This window comes from Anolis sagrei, chromosome Y (genome assembly GCF_037176765.1).
Source record: "Anolis sagrei isolate rAnoSag1 chromosome Y, rAnoSag1.mat, whole genome shotgun sequence".
NCBI lineage: Eukaryota > Metazoa > Chordata > Lepidosauria > Squamata > Dactyloidae > Anolis > Anolis sagrei.
The window spans coordinates 32711242-32736460 of NC_090035.1; the positions used below are offsets into that span (position 1 = coordinate 32711242).

Consider the following 25219-nt stretch of genomic DNA (forward strand, 5'->3'; position numbering starts at 1 on the left):
CCCCTCGATGTCTCCTGAGTTTAGCCAGGGTCGTCTCGATGTGGCCAGCCAGCTCAATCCATCTGCCTATCTCCTCCAGATCATCGTGATGAAGCACCCAAGCTAAGATTTCCTTCCGCAGGACTTCCTTAAATATCTGGTCCTTAGTGGTACCGGACCACTCAGGCACCTTTTCTGCCCGCAACTGGAATTCTTCCACGTATTCGGACATGGAACGCTGGCCTTGGGTTATTGTCTGCAACTTCTCTCTCGCTCACACTCTCTCAAGCGGGTCCCTGAAGCGTGCTTCCATTGCTGCTAGGAATCGCCTCGTGGATCCCAAGCATGAGTCATGTCTGGCATGGAGCTGGACATACCACTCTGCTGCTCCTCTCCTCAGTGCTGCGCCCACTGCCCGCACTCTGCTTGCCTCCGATCTGAATGTGAGCGTGTTGTCCTCTAGACAGCCCCTCACCATGGTTAGGAAATAATCGAGGCTCTTGGCTTCACCTCCAAATTCAACTCTCAGCTCCTCCCTTCTCTGGTGGTGGAGAAGGGGCTGCATCTCCCGGCTCTCTGCTTGCGGTGGCCCTCCCTGGAGCCCATGCTGCTCCGGGGGCAATCCGTATCGCCCTGTGCTGCGCCCAGCTCCGGCCGGGGGCACCAGAAGCGTCTGCTGGGACGTTAGCGTTAGGCCCCGTGGTTGTCTTTCCTCCTCATCACTTTCTGCCCTGGCTCTCCAACTCGCCTGCGTTTTAGGCCGTGCTCCGGGTCCCCGGTCGCTTCTCTCCTCTGCACTCCACACCGATTCACGGGGTCGTGGATCCTCTACCAAGGGGGCCAGCCGCTCCATCACCCTCGACATCACTGCGAGGGTGGTTTCCATGGCTGCCACCTTTTCCTCCAGATACTCCATCCTCTGCGGAGAGGGGAGTGCAGAGGAGAGCCCACTGCTTTCTCTCGCTGCCACCTCTGCCCCCTTCACTCGCCTCTGGGTCACCCCATTGGGCCGGGCATAAGCAGTCGATGAAGCCAAAGCAGCCACTCTCTCCAGTTCCTCCTCCGCATTCTCGAAAGGGGAGTCTGGCTCTCCCTCTGCCGTTGGATTTTCCTCTTGTTCCATAAGGGTACCTCGCCGCAGCCGCGGGATGGTACTGGGAAATCCTGGCTTAATGTAAGCTCACAGCAGCCGCTCCCAATAACGACATAGGATGCCAATCTGTAATCAATCAGGAACTTTTACTGCTGGACATTCATACACAAAAAAGCCAGGATTGGCCGGCAGCCACGGTTCAACCCTTATATACCCTCCCTCACAATTGAATTCCCCTTTCCTGCCAACCGAGAGTCCCGCGCAATATTCCCTGCCAAATGCCAACTGCTTCCCCCCAAGACCACCAGGTGCACATTCTTATCAGCATCACATGTCACGATCCTGGTTTTTTGCGCCAAGACTCAAGGCCTGGAAACCGGTTCCTGACAAATAGGCTGCTCCAACCGGGTGGGAAGGTTCCCCTTTAAATAACTAATACCAGAGTTTACAAAGGATGGGATAGAGCGGCAAGAAAACAGAAAAGCCGAGAAACCAGGAAGAGTACAACAGGATACAGGAAGGAGAGAGCTCTAAGAGCTGTAGCAAACTAGGGTTTTGCGAGAGCAAACTGTGCCAGCACGAGCAATGCTCTGCCTCTTTCTCCGCCTATTTCCCTTTGCTAGGGCAGCGTTGCGAGCGTACGCTCGTGCCGCAGCAAACTACAGGAAGCAAAAGCGAGCTTGCACTCGGGCTTGCTCCGAAGCCCCGCCTTTTTTCCCCCTGAGGCTGCTCTCTCTCTTGCTAGCGTGCCTGTTTTCCATTGCACAGGGCAGGGATGCGAGCGTACGCTCACAGTTGAATTCTGCCAACTGCGAGAGTACACTCGAATCGCTTCCCTAGCAAGGGAAAACAGGCACACTAGCAAGAGAGAGAGCAGCCTCGGGGGAAAAAAGGTGGGTCTTCGGAGTGAGCCCGAGCACAAGCTCGCTCTCGCTTCCAGTAGTTTGCTGTGGCTCTAAGAAAGGGCAAAAGAACCTCAGTGATGGTGGAAACAACCAGAAGCAAAGGACAAAAGAATACCAAAATAAATAAATAATAAATACCAATACTTAAACTCAAAAGGACAAATAAATCAATAAACCAAAACATCCAACGAGACATGGGGAGGGGTGAACAGAAGGAGGTACGGCAAGAACCAAAGAAGGGAGAGGACAGCCAGCAAAAGTCGAAAGAAGAGAAGAAGGGACTCTAAAACAAACAGAGGCAAGAAAGACGACAGTAAAGCATACATTGCGAAGAAGGACAGAGGAAAGAGGAAGTATGATCAAAGTGAGAAGAAAGACAGAAGACAAAGACTAACCAACTCCCCATCCCCCATCAAAAGTCAATTCTTGATACTTCTAAAAGCACTAAAACAACTCAGGGTGCCTTAACACATCAATTAAATGGGCAAAACAAATATTCAAATATATATATATATATATATATATATATATATATATATATATATAATATATATATAAAGAACCAATCAAACCCCACAATATATTAATAAAAGAAATATTCCATTTAAAAGAAGAATTTAAAGGAATTTAAAGGAATGTATTAACACATCAAATAGCAAAGTCAAATAAAACACATAAATAATCCTAGAGATAAATTAATTAATCTATCAATCTATCAATATATTACTTAATGAATTATTATTAATGAACTTATTAACTAATTAATCAATTATCATCCACTAATTAACCAACCTATGATATTATATATTCCCATTTACTACTATAATTACTATTTATTACTATTTATTATTACAACTACTAATTATTAATTAACCAATCAACCCAGATTATTGCAATTTTTGATGAACTACAAGAATAAAAAATGCACTCAATATTTCATCAACTTATCAATTTAGCTCTAAGGGACCCACCAATCCTCATTAGTTAGTCCTTAGCATTTCTATTTTGGAAAGATTAAAAGAATAAAAGATAAACAGCTAATTAATTAACCTATCAAGTGAAACAAAACAACACCATATAACATAATATAAAGTTCCAAGATAAAATACACCATATAACTTGGACAAAAGAAACCAGGACTTGGAAGAAGACATGGCCACACCAAAAAACAAAGACATCAAAGATACCAAAGAAACAAAAGGAACACAGAAAAAGCCTTCAGGTGTGGAAGAAATATCACTAAAAGATGTAATAAAAGAAATACAAAAACTAGCTGAGAAACAAGATACTCACCAACAAAAAAATGGAAACCTTGGTGGAGAGACAGGAAGAACAGTACAAGAAGGTCCAAGAGCAGATCCAAAGTATGAAAACTGACCTAGACGAAGACATCAGCTTCATAAAAGCAGAGCTTAAAGGAGTACACAACGAAATGAAAAAACTCAAACTAGACAAAGAGAAAATAGAAGCAACTCAAGAAAAAATCCAAAAAAGAGTAAAAAATCTAGAGATTAAGAACACAAATTGGAACAAATGCAGGAAAGACTAGAGCAAAAAGTGCTAGAGTTCCAACTAAGATTTAGAAACATCCAGGAAGAACCAAAAGAAAATATAAGACAGATAATCATGAAAATGACAGCGTCAATTCTGCAAAAAGAAACAGAACAAATGGATCAGGAAATAGACAGGATCTTCAGAATTTCCACTATCTTTGCCAAAAGAAACAATGCCCCCAGAGATGTAACTGTAGAATTTAACAGAAAAAGAACACGCGACAAAACCCTCAAGAAGAACAGCGAGTCACCAACCTTCTTCAAAGAAAACAGAGTGATTATCCTAAAAGAACATACTATGTCCACCCTAAGTAAAAGAAGAAAGTACTTTTTCCTGACTGATGAGCTAAAAAATCTCCAAATCAGATTTAGATGGGAAAAGTCCGAAGGTATAATGGTCACCTATAAAGAACAAAGACATTGGCTCACCTCCGAAGACAAAGCACAGAACTTCTATAAGAAATTGAAGAAAGACAAAGAGCAAAATACCTCAAGTGAACCAAGAGAGACAAGAACAACTAAGAAATGTCACTTTTCCACACCAGAATATACCAGAGCAACAACTAGTGGAGATACTCAGCAGCCGAACAACCCTGAAGAAGATGAAATCACCCCGGATGAGATACTTATTAATAATAAAAATGATGATGAATGATGTACAAATAGAAATAAAATGTTTTTCAAACAATATAAATGGACTCAATTCACTGACTAAAAGGAAAAAGTTTTTTAACCACATTAAGAGAGCCAAATATGATCTAGTGGCATTGCAAGAAACTCATATAAAACAAAAACATGCATCACATTTGATTAACAAAAATGTGGGTAAATAATTCTATTCCTTGGCAACGGGAAAAAAAAGAGGGTGGTAGTATACGTAAAAGAGAACATTCCAGCCGAACTCACCTTTAAAGATTGGTAAGGCAGAATAGTGGGGTAAAGCTTAAAATAGGATGGCCAACAACTCTAGTTTGTAACATATATGCCCCAAACAGACCAAAGACCAAATTTATAGCGGCACTAAAGCAACACATAGAAGAACACGACTTTGACAACTTGATCATTCTTGGGGATTTTAATGGTGTTTTAGATACTGAAGCTGATAAAAATTCCAAAAAGAAAAATAGAAAACAAGAGAAATCAGTACACTTCCAAAATCTCTAATAAGAATGAAAAACAAATTCGATCTACAAGATGCCTGGCAAACACACAACCCAAAAGAAAAGGACTACACATTCTTCTCTAATAGACACCTAAACTAGTCCAGAGTTGACATGATCTGCACCTCAAAATCCTTAACCTCCAAAATAACCCAAATAAAAATTCTGGCCAGAAACCATTCAGATCATTGCCCAATAGAAATGAAAATCAACCATAGAAACAATACAAGAAGACAGAGGCTAAATGACAACCTACTGAAAAAAGAGAGAGACATAAAAAAACTCTGATAAAGGAATATTTTGACAATAACATTACTCCAGATGTAAAACCAGAGACAATTTGGGATGCCTGCAAAGCAGTTATGAGGGGTCACTTTGTTCAGCAAACTGCGGCCAAAAACAAAAAACTACAAAAACTACAAGAAATACAAGCAGAAATCAACAGAGAGGAAAAAATTCAAACAAAAACCAAAAGATAGACAGACAATCCAAAAACTGGACTCTCTAAAAAAGCAAAAACATCAATTAGAATTAAAAAAGTTTAAGCGGCTGAGGGAGAAAAGGAAAGGGCCTGAGGCTGTCAGGAATTATGGGAGTTGGATTCCAAAACACATGCAGGGCCCAAGTTGGCCCATGCCTGCTTCATAAGATTGGATGGAGGCCATGCAAAGGAAGTGGAGCAACCCTTTTTTGGTCCCTATCAGCGTGTGCGGCCTTCTGCAGATCTTGAGCAATGGTTGACACATCTGAATGACATGTGTGGCTCTTGGGGCTGAGTCAATGGAAAAATAATGTTTGGATGATTAAAAAGGTGTTTGATCATAGATGATCTCAGAAGGTGAGGTCCTCTTTGGAAGTTTGCAGAGATTGGGAGAGCCATATGGGGGTGTATCTACACTGCGGAATTAATCCAGTTTGATTCCATTTTAGCTTCCAAGGCTTGGATAAGGCTTTTAGCCTCCTTTGCCCAAGAGACATAAAATAATAAATAATAATGAAATAAAATAAATAATAAAATACTATAATAAAATAATAAAATTGAATCATAATCATCATCATAATCTACACATCCTGGAATTCCTACTAGCTGTTAGGAATTGTGGGAGCTGAAGTCCAAAACGTCTGGAAGGCCAAAGTTGGGCTCAAGGTGTAATTGTACAAGGTCTTTAGCCTTCTCTGCCCAAGATAATAAATAATAATAAATAATAATGAAATAAACAATAAAATGCTATAATAATATGATCATAGATGATCTCAGAAAGTCAGATCCTCTTTGGAAGTTTGCAGAGTTTGGGAGAGGTGCGAGAAGGAGCATCTACACTGTGGAATTAATGGAGTTTGACTCCACTTTATCTTCCAAGGCTTGGACAGGGCTTTTAGCCTTCACTGCCCAAGAGGCAGAAATAATAATAAATAATAATGAAATAGCATAAATAATAAAAATATAATAATAATAATAATAATAATAATAATAATAATAATATGATCATAGATGATATCAGAAGGTAAGATCCTCTTTGGAAGTTTGCAGAGCAGGATGGCGGCGAAAGGAGGGAAGCGCAGCAAGGCCCTGGAGTTGCTGCTGACCTTGTCCCGCGTGAGCCTCGCGATGGTGCCCGGCAGCCGGAAAGGAGACGTGGGCGTGGTAGGCATAGAGGTTGGAAAAGTGGCCAAGGTCATAAAGGAGAAAGGCAAAGAGGAACCCCCCCACGCTTAGGATTTGAAGGAGGCCAAACGCCCTTTTATTTAGTTATCCCCAAATACGGCTATAATGAAGGGCACAGTTTCAGGCCTCCCTTGTCTTTCCAGAAGCTGCAGTACTTGATAGATTTAGATAGAGTTGATCCCACAGAGCCAATAGATCTAACACAGCTGACAAATGCCAGAGGAATAGCAATACAGACAAAGAAAATACATTATGGCATCCAGCTTGTGGAGGAGGGAGCTGATATCTTTAAGGCAAAAATAAATATTGAAGTGCAGATGGCATCAGAATTAGCCATTGCTGTTGTTGAAAAAAATGGTGGTGTTATTATAACAGCTTTCTATGATCCAAGGAGTTTGGAAATTCTTTGCAAGCCAGTCCCATTTTTTCTGCAAGGCAAACCTATTCCAAAGCGAATGCTTCCTTCTGAAGATCTTGTTTCTTTACTATACAGATGCTAAGAATCGTGGCTACCTGGCTGATCCAGCAAAGGTTCAAGAGGCAAGAGTGGAACTTGCCAAAAAATATGGCTATGTATTATCAGATATTACACAAGATGAACTGTTCCAAATGCTGAGCCGATGCAAGGATCCTAGACAGATTTTCTTTGGCCTTGCTCCAGGATGGGTTGTAAACATGTCAGATAAGAAAATTCTGAAACCGACAGATAAGAACTTGCTAGAATTCTACAGTTCATGAGCATTCAAATGGAAGGCGAGTCTTGGAGTTCATATAAAGTCTTGGTTTATTACATGAACCTATTAATTTTTGCTGTATAACAGAGCTAGGTACAATGCAAATAAAATGTTTAAAATGTTTATTGTATAAAAGAGCTTGGGAGAGCCATGTGGGGTGTATATCTACACTGCGGAATTAATGCAGTTTGACTCCACTTTAGCTTCCAAGGCTTGGACAAGACCTTTGTTGCCCAAGATACATAAATGATAATAAATAATAATGGAAAAAAAATAATAAAATACTAAAGGTGTGTATCTACACTGTAGAATTCATCCAGTTTGACTTCACTTTAGCTTCCAAGGCTAAAGTGAAGACTGGGCGACTTGGAAGGCGCTGAACAGACTGCGCTCTGGCACAACGAGATGAAGAGCCAACCTCAAGAAATGGGGTTACAAAGTGGAATCCTCCACATGCGAGTGTGGAGAAGAGCAAACCACAGACCACCTGCTACAATGCAGCCTGAGCCCTGCCACATGCACAATGGAGGAGCTTGCGGCAACACCAGAGGCACTTTAAGTGGCCAGTAGGCTTGGGCGGTTTCGTTCGTTAATTTTGTATTTTGTTATTTTTTTGTTATTTTTTTTAAATTAGAAGCGATTTTGAGGCTTTTCTACAACCAGGAAGTGTTTTGCCAATATCGAAGCGGCATCCACCATCTTTGAAACAACTTCCGCCAGTTTCGGAAGTGATGTCAAAGATGGTAGGATGCTGGGAGCGCTGGGAGCCAATCAGGAGTAGACATGGGTTAGTCAGGGCGGCCATTGCCCTTTAAAAGCGGCTGCACGCTCCACGTGGCCTCATTGCAGCCGGGGAAGCGAGAGTGGAAGAAGGCCTTTCTTCGGACTGGGAGTTTTCTTATTGCTCTGGCTTTGGAGTGCTGGGGGCAGAGAGCTTGTAGACTGCCTCCCAGTCCCTTGCTGTGGCAATTTCTCATGCAAAGGAGAATTGCTGTGGCAATTTCTCTTGCTCTGGCTTTGGAGTGCTGGGGGCTGTGGGCAGAGAGCTTGTAGACTGCCTCCCAGTCCCTTGCTGTGGCTGTGGCTTGCGCCAGGCCTGCCTGTGTGTGGGGAGGGGAGGGGAAGCAATTTTAATTTAATTTGTTTTTCTTTAATTAGTAATATTTTCTTTTATTATTAATATTTATTATTTATAAAGAATTATTTTTCTTTTATTATTAATAAAAAGTTTTTTTATTATTGTTATTATTGTTCTTTCTTTTTTGTGACAAGGGGATTTCTCCCTGGCAATTTATTTATTTGGAAGATTTCTATATCATCCACACTGTACTTGAATACAAGAAGGTGAATTCCTTCTTCAAGCACCAGTGTGCTTTGCTTTTCTTTTACCTCAAAGTAGTTACAACCAGTGACTGTGGGCTCATTGGCCTTAGGGGTCAATACCTTCAGGAAAAAAGTTTTCATTTTTATTTCTGTTACCTCAAAGTAGTTACAACCAGTTACTGTGGGCTCATTGGCCCAAGGGGTCAAGCTCTTCTGCCAAAAACCGTCTACTTTGCTTTTCTGTTACCTCAAAGTAGTTACAACCAGTTACTGCGGGCTCATTGGCCCAAGGGGTCAAGCTCTTCTGCCAAAAAACGTCTATTTTGCTTTTCTGTTACCTCAAAGTAGTTACAACCAGTTACTGCGGGCTCATTGGCCCAAGGGGTCAAGTTCTTCTGCCAAAACCCGTCTATTTTGCTTTTCTGTTACCTCAAAGTAGTTACAACCAGTTACTGCGGGCTCATTGGCCCAAGGGGTCAAGCTCCTCTGCCAAAAACAGTGCACTTTGCTTTTCTGTTACCTCAAAGTAGTTACAACCAGTTAATGTGGGCTCATTGGCCCTAGGGGTCAAGCTCTTCTGCCAAAAACCGTCTATTTTGCTTTTCTGTTACCTCAAAGTAGTTACAACCAGTTACTGCGGGCTCATTGGCCCAAGGAATCAAGCTCTTCTGCAAAAAAACCCCGTCTACTTTGCTTTTCTGTTACCTCAAAGTAGTTACACCTGCTGACTGCGGGCAAATTGGCCCTTGGGGTCAATACAATTTTCCTCTTTTTTTTTGTTCTCAAATTTTCCTTGCCTTGCCTTACGGTTCCCTCTTAGTTGGTATTTTGGCCTGCACCCCTCACTCCTAGTGCCGTTAAAGTACATCCTATGTTGATTAGGTTTCCCCTTTGAGTGCAGTTAGTTACAATCAGAAACATTCTAATACTCTGAGGAAACCTCACCCACTCCTAGCAGCCTTTGCCTTTGACTTGTATTATGAAACGTTTCCTTCCAAGCTCTTCGGGATGCAAGGGCCCAGTGTAGGTATCACGAACATATAAGAAAGGCAGGGGAATTATGATGAACACATTGAGAAGGAGGGAACATTCAACCAACGACATGGCTACTGAAACAGACACAAATGCTTTATCAAGCTGTGAGATGGCAGAATCTTCTTCATCAGTTCGAAAGTCTCAACGTTGCACTTGAGATGTCCTACAAAGTACCTCTGATCAAACTACCACTGGTTATGAAGAGGAGGGTGAGGAGGAGCACGGGTCTGAGGGATGGGAGGAAGACAACATGGATTCTGCTTCCACCTCGGGACTTAGTGATCCAGAGGAGGACTGCATGCTGCTGGAGGGCGAGGTAGAGGAACCACCAACAATCCCACTCCCTTCCACAAACACCGTCACTCCAAACACAAGCATTATACCTGTAGTGCGTGTGGGTAGGCCGGGATCACTCCTCTGGGATCATTACGACGTCCATGCTCAGAAGGCCACTTTGGCAGTTTGTAGGCATTGCAGTGTGAGCGTCAGCAGAGGAAAAGATGTGAGGCATCTTGCCACAACAGGGCTAAAGATGCACATGAAGAGACACCACCCAAATGTAAAGTTAGACGCAGTGGAAGGCGGCAGCACATGCAGCAGTACACAGAGCACTCCAACTTCACCAACAGACCCTATGCAGAAAACCATCGATGCTTGGGGCCTGCCAGTTACAAGGGTGAGATCTGGATTGAAGCCGCCATCAGTGAAGGAAATAACACGTCGCCTGGGAGAGATGATGGCTCTAGACCACCAGCCCTTCCATATGGTGGAACGGGAAGGTTTTCACCGATTTGTTCCCCTCCTGGCACCATGGTACCACATCCCGACTCGCAAAACTTTCTCTCAAACTGTCATTCCAGCTTTGTACGAGGGATGCAAGCAACGCCTCAGAACCCTGCTGAACAAAACACGACCCGTCAATGTACATTTTACCTCGGACATTTGGTCCAGCATGGGAGGAGGGCATACCTATCTGTCCCTCACCGCTCAGTGGTGGGAGACGGAGGGTTGCCTCGCCTTGGGTCATCAATGGGCCCTCCTGTGCCTTGAGGTTATAGATACAGATCACAGGGCCGACACCATCTCTGAGTACTTGCGAGACATGATGAGAGATTGGATGCGGCATACTCATTCCAGTGGTAACTCGGGATTCATGGTCACAGACGCAGGGAGGAACATGATCCGGGCGGTTGAAAGTGCGGGCTTCACAAACGTCACATGCATGGTGCACTTGCTGCATAATTGTGTAAAAGATGGCTTCAAGGGGCCCGAAGAGAACAGCACCACAGCCGTCACTCAACTCATTGACCACTGCTGCAGAATCGCGGGCTTCTTCCACCGTAGCACAAAGTCCGCAAAAATGCTGCGTGACAGACAGACCCTGGAGTGCCTCCCACAACACAGGTTACTGCAGGATGTCTCCACCCGCTGGAACTCCACCTACAAGATGTTGGAGCGCATGGTGGAGCAACAGAGGGCAGTCCACGCTGTCTCACTGTCAATCGCGGCTCCAATAAACAAGCTGATCCCCAACAACCAGGAGTGGATGACCATCGCTCAGCTGGTCGAGATCCTTCAACCATTTAAAATAGCCACTGAGACCCTTTCAGGCCAGAAAGCTCTACTCAGCCAGGTGCTCCCTGTCATCTTACGGTTGAAGAGGCATTTGGAGACGCTGGGTGGACACAGTACATTGCATTCTATGGCTGGGCCCCTGACTCCACAGGCCCAGGAGGTGGTCAGAAAGTTGACTTTCGCCCTCCGTAAACGTCTCCTCCCGCTGATGGAGAGTAAGACTCATGTTTTGGCAGCACTCTGCGACCCTTGCATCAAGGACACCGTCTGCCTCAAAGATTTGCCTAAGTGGAAGGCCGAACTTGTCTCACTTGTGAGAGGAGAATACTCTCGGAGGGTGGGGGAACACTCAGAGCAAATTGTCAGTGCCGTTACTCCCCAAAACCCCAGCGGTTACGCCAGCACCAATTCCACCAACAAGGAATGACGGTAGGACAGTGCGGCCAAAAAGGAGGTGCGAGGAAAATTTCATACAGGAGAGTATTGCTTTTCTTTCAGAGGAAGGAACATCTTTGTCGGCCCAGGCAGCAAAGATAGACTTGGCCGAGTACTCTGTTAACCGTTACTTTGAGGAGCCCCAGGAGAGTTTCTCCACCGATCAATTGACTTACTGGTCCTCCCGAAGCAAGGCATGGCCTGACTTCTCAACCGTCGCACGCAAGTTTCTCTGCTGTCCACCTACTAACGTGCAGAGTGAGAGGGTCTTCAGCCTTGCAGGAGATGTCACCCTCCAACGTAGCTCGCTCGACCCCCTTGCAGTGGAAAAGCTGGTCTTTCTGAAGGCCAACCTGCCACTTTTGGGCTATCCAGAGATTGATTTTGATAGCACCGTCCCGTAGATCACTATAGCCTTCTGTTTTCGAAAACCTGAAATGATTTCCTTTGAAATACTACCTACACTGCCTTGTTATCAGCTGTGTCCCTCTGAATATTTCTTCATCAGTAGTCTTCCTGTACACCAAATTGGTTCATTTAGAAAAGGGGTGGTATTGAGATCCTTCCTGAGGGAAGGTGGAGCACACAATATGTTGGAGATCCCCACTTGCAGACTTCGCTTGCATTCAAAGGAACGGTCAATTAATGAACCAAATTTATCTTAAAATCAATTTTAAATTAAAAAATTAAAAAAACCAAAAAAATTAGTAAACCCTTTAAAAAGGGAGGTCATTGAATTTACCTGAGAACGCTGCTACTCTACTTTGGATCTATAGAGAGTTCTCACATTAACAACTATTGATCTCATCTTTAATCAATCCACTTCAACTACCTCCCCCCCCCCCCCAATATTTCACACCGCCGTGAAATCCAAGTTTCCTACACAAAAACCACACCAATGATTAACAGCACCCTACCCACTAAAACTACCTCACCCCATATGACACTGTATTCAAAGGTACAATAAAAATCCACATCCCAAAAACAAAGTCTGCTGACAGCGAGCTAATTTGCCCAGAGGTCGAGCCCTTCTGCAAAAACCAGTGTGCTTTTCTGTTACTTCAAAGTAATTACACCTGCTGACTGCAGGCTAATTGGCCATTGGTGTCCATCCAATTTTCCTCTTTTTTTGTCCTTAAATTTGCCTTACCTTGCCTTACGTTCCCTTTTAGTAGGTATTTTTGCCTGTACCCCTCACTCCTACTGCAGTTAAAGTACACCATATGTTGATTAGGTTTTCCCCTTTGAGTGCTGTTAGTTACAATCAGAAATGTTCAAAGACTTTGCTTTCTTTAAATCTCAAAGTAGTTAGACCTGCTGAATGCGGGCTAATTGGCTCTTTGGGGTCGAGGCCTTCTGCTAAAAGCAGTGTGCTTTGCTTTCTGTTACCTCAAAGTAGTTACACCTGCTGACAGCGGGCCAATTGTCCCTTTGGGGTCGAGACCTGCATAAATCAGTGTGCTTTGCTTTTCTTTTACCTCAAAGTTGTTAAACCTGCTGACTGTGGGCTAATTGTCCCTTTGGGGCCTAGCCCTTCTGCAAAAACCAGTGTGTTTTGCTTTCTGTTACCTCAAAGTAGTTACAACCAGGACTGCGGGCTCATTGGCCTTAGGGGTCAATATCTTATGCAAAAACCAGTTTACTTTGCTTTCTGTTACGTTTAAGAAGTTACACCTGCTGACTGCGGGCTAATTGGTCGTTGGGGTCTATCCAATTTTCCTCCTTTTTTTTGACCTTAAATTTGCCTTGCCTTGCCTTTTAGTTGGTATTTTGGCCTGTATCCCTCACTCCTGTTGCGGTTAAAGTACACCGTATGTTGGATTTCCCCTTTGAGTGCTAGTACTTACAATCAGAAACGTTCAAAGACTTGGCTTTCTTTTAATCTAAAAGTAGTTACACCTGCTGACTGCGGGCTAAGTAGCCCTTTGGGGTCGAGCCCTTCTGCAAAAACCAGTGTGCTTTGCTTTCTGTTACCTCAAAGTAGTTACACCTGCTGACTGTGGGAAAATTGGCCCTTTATGTTCAAGCCCTTATTGAAAATCTATATAATATAAAAAGAGAAAGGGTGTCCAATGGGACAACAAAACTCAAAATCCCCCTGATGAAAATTTACCAAATTTACCATGCACATACCTCAACCCACAAGGTATGCACGAATCGATTCAAAATTCTAAACATTAGAACACACTCATAATTAGACAAAACAACTGAGCATGCGCAATGGCACCCCTTCACAAGTCCCCGGCGCGCGCACATGGCCAGCTGGCCAACGAAGTCCCCGGCACGCGCACATGGCCATCTGGCCAATGCACCCCCCATGCAAGCCACGCCCTCATCCTCCGTCGCTCTGTCCCTACCCTCCCATACGCCTTCTTTCCAACGCACCTCCTTCTTGTTCCCCTGGCCACGTCCCCCACAGAAGGAAGGAGAGAAAGAGGGAGAGAAAAGGGGAAAGAAGGAGGGAAGGAGAGAAAGAAGGAAAGAAAGAAAGGTAAAGAAGGAAAGAAGGAGAGAAGTAAGGATAGAAAGTGTGAGAGAAGAAGGGAAAGAAGGAGAGAAGGAGAGAAGGAAGGGAAAAAGAAGGGTAAAGAAGGAAGGAAGGAGAGCAGGAGGAAGATAAGGAGGGAGAGAAAGAGGGAAAGAGAGAAGGAAGGAAAGAAAAGGGTAGAGAAGGAAGGAGAGAAAGAGGGAAAGAAGGAGGAAAGGAGATAAAGATGGAAAGAAAGAAGAGTAAAGAAGGAAGGAAGGAGAGGAGGGAGAGAATGAAATAAAAAAGTGAAAGAGGGGAGGAAGGTAGAGAAGGAAAGAAAGAAAGAGGGAGGAAGGAAAGAGACAAGGAAGGGTGGAACCAAAGAGCAAAAGAGGTGAGAAAAGAAACATGTGGAGAAGGAAGAAAAAAGAAGGGAAAGAAAAAGAAAAAAAAGAAGGAAGGAATGAAAGAGGGAGGGAAGGAAAGATAGGAAAAATGGAGAGAAAGAGGGAGGGAAGGTTGGCGGGTATAGCTAGTCCAGTATACTTTTCTTTCTGTTACCTCTAAGTAGTTACACCTGCTGACTGCAGGCTCTCATAACAGGGGAGCCGTCATTCCCTTGGGCCCCTTGAGGTTGTCATGTATGCATTTAGCTTTCACAGCATCTCTGCCGTTCCCCTCCATCGAGGGCGGGCATTCTTGCTCAAAGGCCAGCTTGACTTCCCCTTTCCTTATGATGTGGCCAAAGTACTACTGCTTGCTTCCATCAACGCCCTTATCCGCACCCTTTCCTTAGTCGTTCCCGGCCGCCCCTGCGGTTGTCATGTATGCATTTAGCTTTCACTGCATCTCTGCCGTCCCCCTCCATTGAGGGCGGGCATTCTCGCTCAAAGGCCAGCTTGACTTCCCCTTTCCTCATGATGTGGCCAAAGTACTACTGTCTGCTTCCCTCAATGCCCTTTTATGCACTCTTTCCTTAGTCGTTACAGGCTGCCCTTCCAGTTGTCATGTATGCATTTAGCTTTCACAGCATCTCTGCCGTCCCCCTCCATCGAGGGTGGGCATTCTCGCTCAAAGGCCAGCTTGACTTCCCCTTTCCTCATGATGTGGCCAAAGTACTACTGTCTGCTTCCCTCAATGCCCTTTTATGCACCCTTTCCTTAGTCGTTACCGGCCACCCTTCCAGTTGTCATGTATGCATGTAGCTTTCATAGCAGGCAGGCAGGCATTCCCAGGGCCCCTTGTGGTTGTCATGTATGCATTTAGCTTTCACAGCATCTCTGCTGTCCCCCTCCAACCCCCCCGTGAACCAGTAGGTGTTCGTTGGTTCGGAGGTTTTTAATCCTTGCTCCCTATCTTTGGGTAGAGTTGGAAGTCCACTTTTCGGCCTGGCAGGCAACGTCTCTGTAGTGCCTGGAAGAGAGGGCGTTTGCGTTGGGCTTTCATAACAGGGGAGCCGTCATTCCCGGGGCCCCTTGCGGTTGTCATGTGTGCATTTAGCTTTCACAGCATCTCTGCCGTCCCCCTCCAACCCCCCGTGAACCAGAAGGTGTTCGTTGGTTCTGAGCTTTTTAATCCTTGCTCCCTATCTTTGGGTAGTCAGAAGTTCCCTTTTCAGCCTGGCAGGCAACGTCTCTGTGGTGCCCGGAAGAGAGGGCGCATACGTTGGGCTTTCATAACAGGTGTCATAACAGCCGTCATTCCCGGGGCCCTTGCGGTTGTCATGTGTGCATTTAGCTTTCACAGCATCTCTGCCGTCCCCCTCCATCGAGTGTGGGCATTCTCGCTCAAAGGCCAGCTTGACTTCCCCTTTCCTCATGATGTGGCCGTAGTACTAAAGCTAAATCTTTCCATCAACGCCCTTTCCTTGACCCTTTCCTTAGTCATTCCCGGCCGCCCTTCCGGTTGTCATGTATGGCAGTTTGTAGGCATTGCGGTGTGAGCGTCAGCAGAGGAAAAGATGTGAGGCATCTTGCCACAACAGGGCTAAGGATACACATGAAGAGACACCACAAAATTGTAAAGTTAGATGCAATTTTCCTCCTTCCCCCCCCCCCCTTAAAATAGCCTTGACTTGCTTTACGTTCCCTTTTAGTTTGTATTTCGGCCTGTACCCCTCACTCCTACTGCGGTTAGAGTACACCGTATGTTGATTAGGTTTCCCCTTTGAGTGCTGTTACTTACAATCAGAAACGTTCAAAGACTTTGCTTTCTTTTAATCTCAAAGAAGTTACACCTGCTGACTGCGGGCGAATTGGCCCCTTGGGGTCGAGCCCTTCTGCAAAAACTAGTGTGCTTAACTTTCGGTTACCTCAAAGTAGTTACACCTGCTGACTGTGGGCTAATTTGCCTTCTGCAAAAACCAGGGCCCCTTCCGGTTGTCATTTCTCTTTCACTGCATCTTTGCTGTCCCCCTCCAACCTCCCATGAACCAGTAGGTGTTCGTTGGTTAGAAGGTTCTTAATCCTTGCTCCCTATCTTTGGATAGAGTCGGAAGTCCACTTTTCAGCCTGTCAGGCAACGTCTCTGTGATGCCTGAAAGAGAGGGCACATGCGTTGGGCTTTCATAACAGGGGAGCCGTCATTCCCGGGGCCCCTTGCGGTTGTCATATGTGCATTTCTCTTTCACTGCATCTCGGCCGTCCCCCTCCAACCCCCGTGAACCAGAAGGTGCTTGTTGGTTCGGAGGTTTCTAATCCTTCTTCCCTGTATCTTTGGGTAGAGTCAGAAGTTCACTTTTCAGCCTGGCAGGCAACGTCTCTGCAGTGCCCGGGAGAGGTGTCGTATGCGTTGGGCTTTCATTACAGGGGAGCCGTCATTCCCGGGGCCCCTTGCGGTTGTCATGTATGCATTTATCTTTCACAGCATCTCTGCTGTCCCCCTCCAACCCTCCCTGAACCAGTAGGTGTTCGTTGGTTCGGAGGTTTCCAATCCTTGTTCCCTGTATCTTTGGGTAGAGACAAAAGTTCACTTTTCAGCCTGGCAGGCAACGTCTCTGCGATGCCCGGGAGAGGTGGCGTATTCAGACATAAACTCAGGGGTGGTTAAGGCTCGATACCACCCGGGATGGCTTAGAGACAGTCTCACTAGAGGAACGAACCCATAGTATTCCTCCAGCAACCCCTGAGAAACAGTAGGTGTTTGTTTGTTCAGGAATTATTAATCCTCTAACCCATCTTTGGGTACATTCAGAAGTTCAGTATTGAGCAGGTAACGTCTCCATAGTTCTTGGGAGAAGTGATGTAGGCATTTGCACACACCCCCCCCCCCCCGAACCAGTAGGTGATCGTTGGTTCGGGAATCTTAAATCCTCTTCCCCATCTTTTGGTACATTCATAAGTTCTGTGTTACGCGTGCTGTGATCTGGTATTACTCTGCTTGCCTCAGATCAACTTATGCGTGCAACACCTGGGTGGCCTCCTAATTTCTTTATTTTACAAATAAGGAGTATTCATGTGAAATTTGTGTTCCTAACGCGTTAGTAATATGGTATATCCTGAGGGTTATGTCTGCCTGGCTGCTTTGTGTAGGCCAGTTCTTTTTTCACAGAGTTTCTTCGGGAATAAACAGTACCCTCTGCTCAATGGGTGCTATTGCTTCTTGCTTAATCTGAGTCTGCCAATTTTTTCAAGAGTGTGCTTCAATTGTGTACTCTCTTCCCTCTGGAGCTTACCGTAGGTTTCCTCTCCTTCAGGGTTCTCTGTATGTCTGCTGTGTTGTGGTGGCCGATTAAAGGTCTGCAGCATACATTTCCCAAAAGGCTAGCTTATTTTCCTTGTTCCTCCTGTTACTTTATGCTTTCTCTGGAACGATTTCAACCGCCTAATGTTCTCCTGTCTTTAATCCATTGGCTTATTTAATTTTATTATCTGATATTCATAATCACAACGTTGGTTCATATCATTTTTCCATAAATTGATTTTTGCTTAAAGTTTTATAACCCTGTCCTTCCTAACACACAAGGGGGAATCAGAGTTGTGTCTGTTTTACTGCTTTATGTATTCGTGCATTCCTCCATGGTGGATCCAATTTACTTTCCCTTGGCCAGCAGGAATTTCGTTCTAGGCATATTTGGGTAGCTTTTTGCAATTACAAGGGTTGCGCGGGTGTTGGGGTGGGTAGGTTGGAATCATCTAAACCTCCCTATCCTATTTCCATGGTATCAACCCAGTATTTTAGTAATGTGGGAGTGTCAGTTTGTCTGCTCTGAGGAGGACAGCTATCGTTCATAGAGGAAGAGATTTAGAGAGATTTAGATTTGCTGTAATACTGACATACATAATTGATTGTTCTTCTCATTCACGATTTCTTACAGGACAGTTCTGTGAGTCTTCTCTTTCCGTTTCGGAGGGATGGGTGCCCCCTTTTACCACACATTGTGGCTCAAACACCACTACAAAACAGCTGACCTTGTTGGGTGCCTTACCATTCTCTTCCGGCTAATGGTACTTTTTCCTCCCTCTCCCTGTTGTTTGTGGTGTGAATATCCCAAATGCCGTTTTGCTGCTTCTTGCAGACGTATCACTGAGTTTGTCTGGTGAGTAATATGCTCCTGAGTGGCATCGAAGGATGACATCTTCAGTGAGATGTCTTCTACAGATGTACAAATTGTCTGGTTGGAACTGTCTGACTGGCTGCTGAGTGTAGGCCAGTACTTCATCCCAAACTATCCTTGGGAATAACCACAACTCTCTGCTCTATGCGTGCAACTGCTTCCTTATTAAGGTGTCTTTGAACCCTTTTGTTCTTCCACATGTGAGCTGTCCTTTCCCAGCTATCTTTTACCTTACTGTTGAATCACGGGGCTACCTGGTTGTCTGCTGTATGTTGGTGGGCCATTCTGGTCTCAGGTTTTTGTTGCGAAGGGCTCCTTGTATGCCTCGTTGCTCGTGTTCCTTTCTTCACTTTGTGCTGGAAGCAGTTCTGTCCTTGAGGTATTTCTAACTTTTCCTTGCTTTCATGTGGTCCACTGCTACCGTCAACGTGGGTACAGACTTAGGGAATGGGAGTAGAGAAGGGAGGATACAGCTTGTCCCATGCTTCGCTTCCAACAACGCCTGATGTGCACCCGTTTAGTTGAAATCCACTTCCTTGGAATCTCCCATCCACATTCCATTTCTTGGTGTTCCCTGGGATATGGACCGACGTAACCTTTGTCTTTAAATGACATTTTCTCTGCATCTCTGGCATCAGGTTTCTTCCTCTTCCCTTTGACATCCAAAGCAGTTTTGGCTTTCTCCTCATATGGATCCCCGCAGCATCCGTAGAGCAAGACCACTGTTCTTTGGTGTCCATCTCTCTGTGCCCCTGCTTTTATTTTTCCAGTTTTCCTTCTTCTCCTTCCTTCAGGGGGCGTAAAGGGTATATGCACCCCTTCTAGGGCATTGAGTTGGCCAGAAAGGTGCGCTGTCCTTAAGTGCAGGCAAGAATTCCAGCAGAAACTCACGGGGGGGGGGGGGGGGTTAAGGCTCGATGCCACCCCCGAGGGCTTTGAGATAGTCGCACTGGGGGAATGATCCCATACTGTTTCCACAAACTTCCTCAAGAACAACACATTTTCTTTTGGAAACGGAACAATAGTATGATTCCTCATGAGGGATGGTGCACCTCTCAATACTTTTGTCATCCCCACAACTGCTCTTTGCATTCATACAAAGAAGTGCTCAACGATAGAGCCTGAAATACCTTCTCATCAACTTACAGAAACTACCTCATTAAATTTTTTTTAAAAAAAGATGAAAAAACCCTTAAGGAAAACCTATTAAAAACTGGGGCGGAATTGCATTTATCAGAGAACAGCTGCTACAGTATTTCCGCACTCTTTACTGTGTTATTCTCCTGCTCTCATTTTTAATCAATACACTTTACCTGCCTACCTACTCACCCCAACCCTTTCCACCATGTTGAAATGCAAATCTCCATCCCAAGAACAAACACTGCAATTACTCTGGCACCCTTCCCCCCCCCCCCCCCGCTCCTGGAACTCCAATCTGTCTGCTATTATCCATCCATAACAAACTTCTCTCTTTATCTCCTTTGTCTCCGGGGAACTATTGCTTGATTACTCGGTGAGTCTGGATCGGTTGGATCTATCAGCGGAAGATGTTCTGTCACGTTTCTAGAATGAATCTGTGAGGAACGGAGTACTTAACCTGCTTGCTTTGTTCTTACTTGGGCCATGTTCCCCTCTATGAAGAAATTGTTTAGGCTCCCCGGGAGAGAGACAAGGCAGGTTAGTATGCCCATCCCATCCAGAATTTACCGCAATTTAGGAACATTCCTCTGCAGTTTGATGGAGTGCCATTGACCTCTGACATTTTTTCTCATGCCAGCTTTACATCCCCATCCCCGACCTTTACTGTCACTGTATTTTTTTTCCATCCTGGGCACTGTTTACTCTTTACCTCCTTTGTATACGCGGAGCTACTGCTTGATTGCTGTGTGACTTTGAATCTTTTAGAGTACCCCACGGAGGACGTACCGTCACGTTTCTCGAATGAATATGTGAGGAATTGATTATTTACCACAATTTAGGAACGTCATGTGTGCATTTCTCTTTCACTGCATCTCTGCCGTCCCCCTCCAACCCCCCATGAACCAGTAGGTGTTTGTTGGTTCAGAAGTTTCTAATCCTTGTTCCCTGTATCTTTGGGTAGAGTCAGAAGTTCACTTCTCAGCCTGGCAGGCAACGTCTCTGCGGTGTCCGGCAGAGGTGGCGTATGCGTTGGGCTTTCATAACAGAGGAGCCATCATTCCCCGGGCCCCTTGCGGTTGTCATGTATGCATTTAGCTTTCACTGCATCTCGGCCGTCCCCCTCCATCAAGGGCGGGCATTCTCGCTCAAAGGCCAGCTTGACTTCCCCTTTCCTCATGATGTGGCCGAAGTACTACTGTTTGCTTCCATTAATGCCCATTTCTGCACCCTTTCCTTAGCCATTCCTGGCTGCCCTTCTGGTTGTCATGTATGCATTTAGCTTTCACAGCAGGCAAGCAGTCATTCCCGGGGCCCCTGGCGGTTGTCATGTATGCATTTAGCTTTCACAGCATCTCTGTCATCCCCCTCCAACCACCCATGAACCAGTAGGTGTTCGTTGGTTCGGAGGTTTGTAATCCTTGTTCCATGTATCTTTGGGTAGAGTCAGAAGTTCACTTTTCAGCCTGGCAGGCAATGTCTCTGCGGTGCCCGGGAGAGGTGGCATATGCGTTGGGCATTGGTTGTCAAAGGGAAGAGGAAGAAAACAGACACCATCGATGCAGAGGAGCAGTCAGAGACAAAGAAAGCATGTGGCAACATAAATGGCAAGCGGTCATTCCTGGGGGAATGGAAAGAGTGACGGTTGTACACAACCGGTGTGCAGGATCAATGCCCCCCCCGGAAGGGCTTAGAGACTGTCTCACTGGAGGACGGCTGATATGCAGTGAAAGATGATTGCAGACAGACACTCCTGGGGGGTTAATTGACTTACCGCCCCCCAGGAGGGCATGGAGGTGGCCAGAAAGGGAATTAGCCTTCACATAGCAGGCAGGCAGGGAGTCCTGGGGGGGCAGGATCAAGACCCCCCCGGGAGGACTTAGAGACTGTCACTGGAGGACGGCTGATATGCAGTGAAAGTAGATTGCAGACAGACACTCCCGGGGGGTTAATGGACTTACCACCCCCCGGGAGGGCATGGAGGTGGCCAGAAAGGGAATTGGCCTTCACACAGCAGGCGGGCAGGCAGTCCTGGGGGGGGGCAGGATCAATGCCCCCCCCCGGGAGGGCTTAGAGGCTGTCTCACAGGGGGACGGCTGATATGCTATGAAAGTAGATTGCATACAGACACTCCCAGGGGGTTAATGCCCAATGCCCCCCCGGGAGGACTTGGAGATGGCAGGGAAAGGTATTGGCCTTCACCCAGCAATCAAGCAGGCAGTCCTGGGGGGGGGGGGCAGGGTCAAGCCCCCCCCCCCAGGAGTGCTTATAGGCAGTTTCACTGGGGGGCTGATATGCTGTGAAAGTAGATTGCATACAGACACTCCCGGGGGTTTAATTGACTTATGGCCCCCCGGGAGGGCATGGAGGTGGCCAGAAAAGGGAATTGGCCTACCCTTCACCCAGCAATCAAGCAGGCAGTCCCGGGGGGTCCAGGGTAAAGCCCCCCCGGGAGGGCTTATAGGCTGTCTCACTGGGGGACGGCTGATATGCTGTGCAAGTAGATTGCATACAGACACTCCCGGGGGATTAATTGACTTACCGCCCCCGGGAGGACTTGGAGAAGGCCGGGAAAGGTATTGGCCTTCACCCAGCAATCAAGCAGGCAGTCCCGGGGGGGGGGGGCAGGGTCAAGCCCCCCCCCCAGAAGTGCTTATAGGCTGTCTCACTGGGGGACGGCTGATATGCTGTGAAAGTAGATTGCATTCAGACACTCCCGGGGGGTTAATTGACTTACGGCCCCCAGGAGGAGTTGGAGAAGGCCGGGAAAGGTATTGGCCTTGACCGAGCAATCAAGCAGGCAGTCCCGGGGGGGGGGGCAGGATCAATGCCCCCCCCCGGGGGAGCTTAGAGGCTGTCTCACTGGAGGACGGCTGATATGCTGTGAAAGATGATTGCAGACAGACATTCCCGGGGAGTGAATGGACTTAGCTCCCCCGGGAGGGCATGGAGGTGGCCAGAAAGGGAATTGGCCTTCACACAACAGGCAGGCAGGCAGGCATTCCCAGGGGGGCAGGGTGAAGCCCCCCCCCCCGGGAGGGCTTAGAGGCTGTCTCACTAGGGGATGGCTGATATGATGTGAATGTAGATTGCATACAAACACTCCCAGGGGGTCAATGGCCAATGCCCCCCCCCCCGGGAGGACTTGGAGGCAGTCTCACTGGAGGACGGCTGATATTCAGTGAAAGCAGAATGCACTATGACACTCCCAGGGGATTAATGCCCTATCCCCCCCCCCCGGGAGGACTTGGATAAGGCTGGGAAGGGTATTGGCCTTCCACTCCAAAGGTGTTGTTGGCCGATGCACCCCCCGGGAGGATTTGGAGAAGGCCGGAATGGGGCGCGGGCCTTCAGAAACCAGGCAAGCAGGCAGCCCCGGGGGGGGGGGGTCAAGACCCCATGGCCCCCGGGAGGGCTTGGAGGTGGACGGAATGGGCCACATTTGCCTTTGCTGCAGGCAACCAGCCAGCCTTTCTGTCTCTGTCTGTCTGTCTATCTATCTGTCAGTCCGTCCGGGGGTTAGTGCATGATGGCCCCCAGGAGGTCTGGAAGGTGGCCGGAATAGGGCGCGTTTGCCTTCAGTGCAGGCAGCCATTATGTCTGTCTGTCCGTCTGTCAGTCAGTCCGTCCGAGGGTTAATGCATGATGTCTGTCTGTCTGTCTTTCTGTCAGTCCGTCTGGGGGTTAATGCATGATGCCCCTGGGAGAGCTTGGGTGTGGCCGGAATGGGGCGCGTTTGCCTTCAGTGCAGGCAGGCAGCCAGCCAGCCTGTCTGTCTGTGTCTGTCTATCTGTATGTCAGTCAGTCCGTCCGGGGGTTAATGCATGATGGCCCCCGGGAGGGCTTGGAGGTGGGTGGAATGGGTACTGGCCGTCACAGTCAGATTATCTGCTTTGAACTGGATTACATAAGTCTTCACTTTCCTACAAATTTGGAAGTATTTTGAAAATTTGATTATAAGTACAGTACAGTTATTATTTGTTTCAAGTTATGTGGTATATTATATTTAATTTAATGTATGTATTATTTATTTTATTTTATTTTCTATTTCTGTAATGTATGTATTTTACTATATTTTATGATACTACTTTTATTGTTTGGATATAATATTTTAAAATTTATAAATTCATTTATGTATATTTGTTTATTTCTTTAATTTTTAATTTTTTAATTTATTATTTATGTTGATTTGTTTATTTTTTAATGTAATGTTTTTTCATTTATAAATTAATTTCTGTGGATTTTAAATTATATACTTACTTAATGAATTTGATACTCCTCCGTCTGATGGTCTGAGGTCGCGGAGGCAAGCCCCTACAGTGCCATCAGCCGATGGTGTCAAGAGGTGCCCCCCCCCTCAAGGAGGTACCCAAAGACACCCGGCAACAGGGCATGACTGGGTAGACACAAGCCTAAGTTGGAAGTGACAAAGCTTCCAAACGCTCCATCAGCCACCGGCACAAAGAAAGGAAGAAGAAACTTTATGTGAATGAGAAAATAACAAGGCTACGGCTCTTCTAAGAAACTCTGAGCTGACAAGACGGAAAGCAGCAAAACGTTTGATTGATGGCAAGATAAGACTGATTGATTGATTGATTGCAAGACAAAAGGATAAAAGGACCACTAAAGGACTACTAAAGACCCGACTATAAATTAAGGTAACAAAGCAACAAGGCAACAAGGTAACAAGGAAGGAGGGGTGAAGAGGGGTGAAGACAGAAATTATCTTACCAACCAATCCACTAATTTGCCACAGCTGGGTAGAGCTAAAATTCAAACTGCAATAGCTCCCTCCCAAAAGAGGACAGCAGAACCAGAACCCAAGGTGACTGACAGCCAATCCCAGAAAGGGTCGACCGGCAGGGACCAGAAGGGCTTAAGGTACAGTGGGTTGCAGCAAAAGACAATGGACTCACAAAATTATACTTCTAAAAATTCATACTTTTAAACACTTAAACTCATACAAAGAGGTGCTGCGGCCCTTGATAATGCGCGGCTGAGTCAGGGGGTCCTCTCTTACCCTCTCGAGCCAAGAAAAGCACTAAGATTGAGAATTAGATTTAAAGAAAACAAAAAACAACCTTGACAATGCCAACATTGATCTGGCCTGGTGCCAGGAAGGAGAGGTGGTGGCCTTATCATCTTATTGTATCATCCTTGAAGAAGAGGAAGAGAAAGAGGAGGAGATCGCAACGTGAAGGAGCTGGAAGGTGGCAACGCGAGACCTCTAAGAGAGAAGGGAAGATCTCGCGGGAACGTGAGAGAGGAGCTGGGTGAGAGTTTGGCGAGAGCTGAGAAATCCTGCAAGAGACTGAGAGAAGTTGTCGTGAGGTCAGACAGCAAAAGGCGGAAGAAGGGCGGAAGGAAGAACTGAGAGGGACGTGGATAAATAAGACAGCAAAATTTAAAGGGAAAGGAAGAGAAACCAAAGGTAAAGAAGCATAGCGCGGATAGAACTAGCGAGACAAAAAGAACACAGAACAAAGGCAAGGAAATAGAAGCTTTTTGTCAAAGAAAACAGGAGAAATGAGCAGAAGCAGGAGGAGAAAAGAAGGAAATAAGGCAACAGACTAACCACAATAATAGAAAATAAAGGAAA

The 25219-nt window shown here is 46.1% G+C and overlaps 1 pseudogene; it reads left to right on the forward strand.

Moving 5' to 3' along the window:
* The first annotated feature begins 6227 nt into the window (after positions 1 to 6227).
* LOC137095369 (large ribosomal subunit protein uL15m pseudogene) lies at positions 6228 to 7213 on the forward strand (annotated as a pseudogene).
* Positions 7214 to 25219: the final 18006 nt, after the last annotated feature.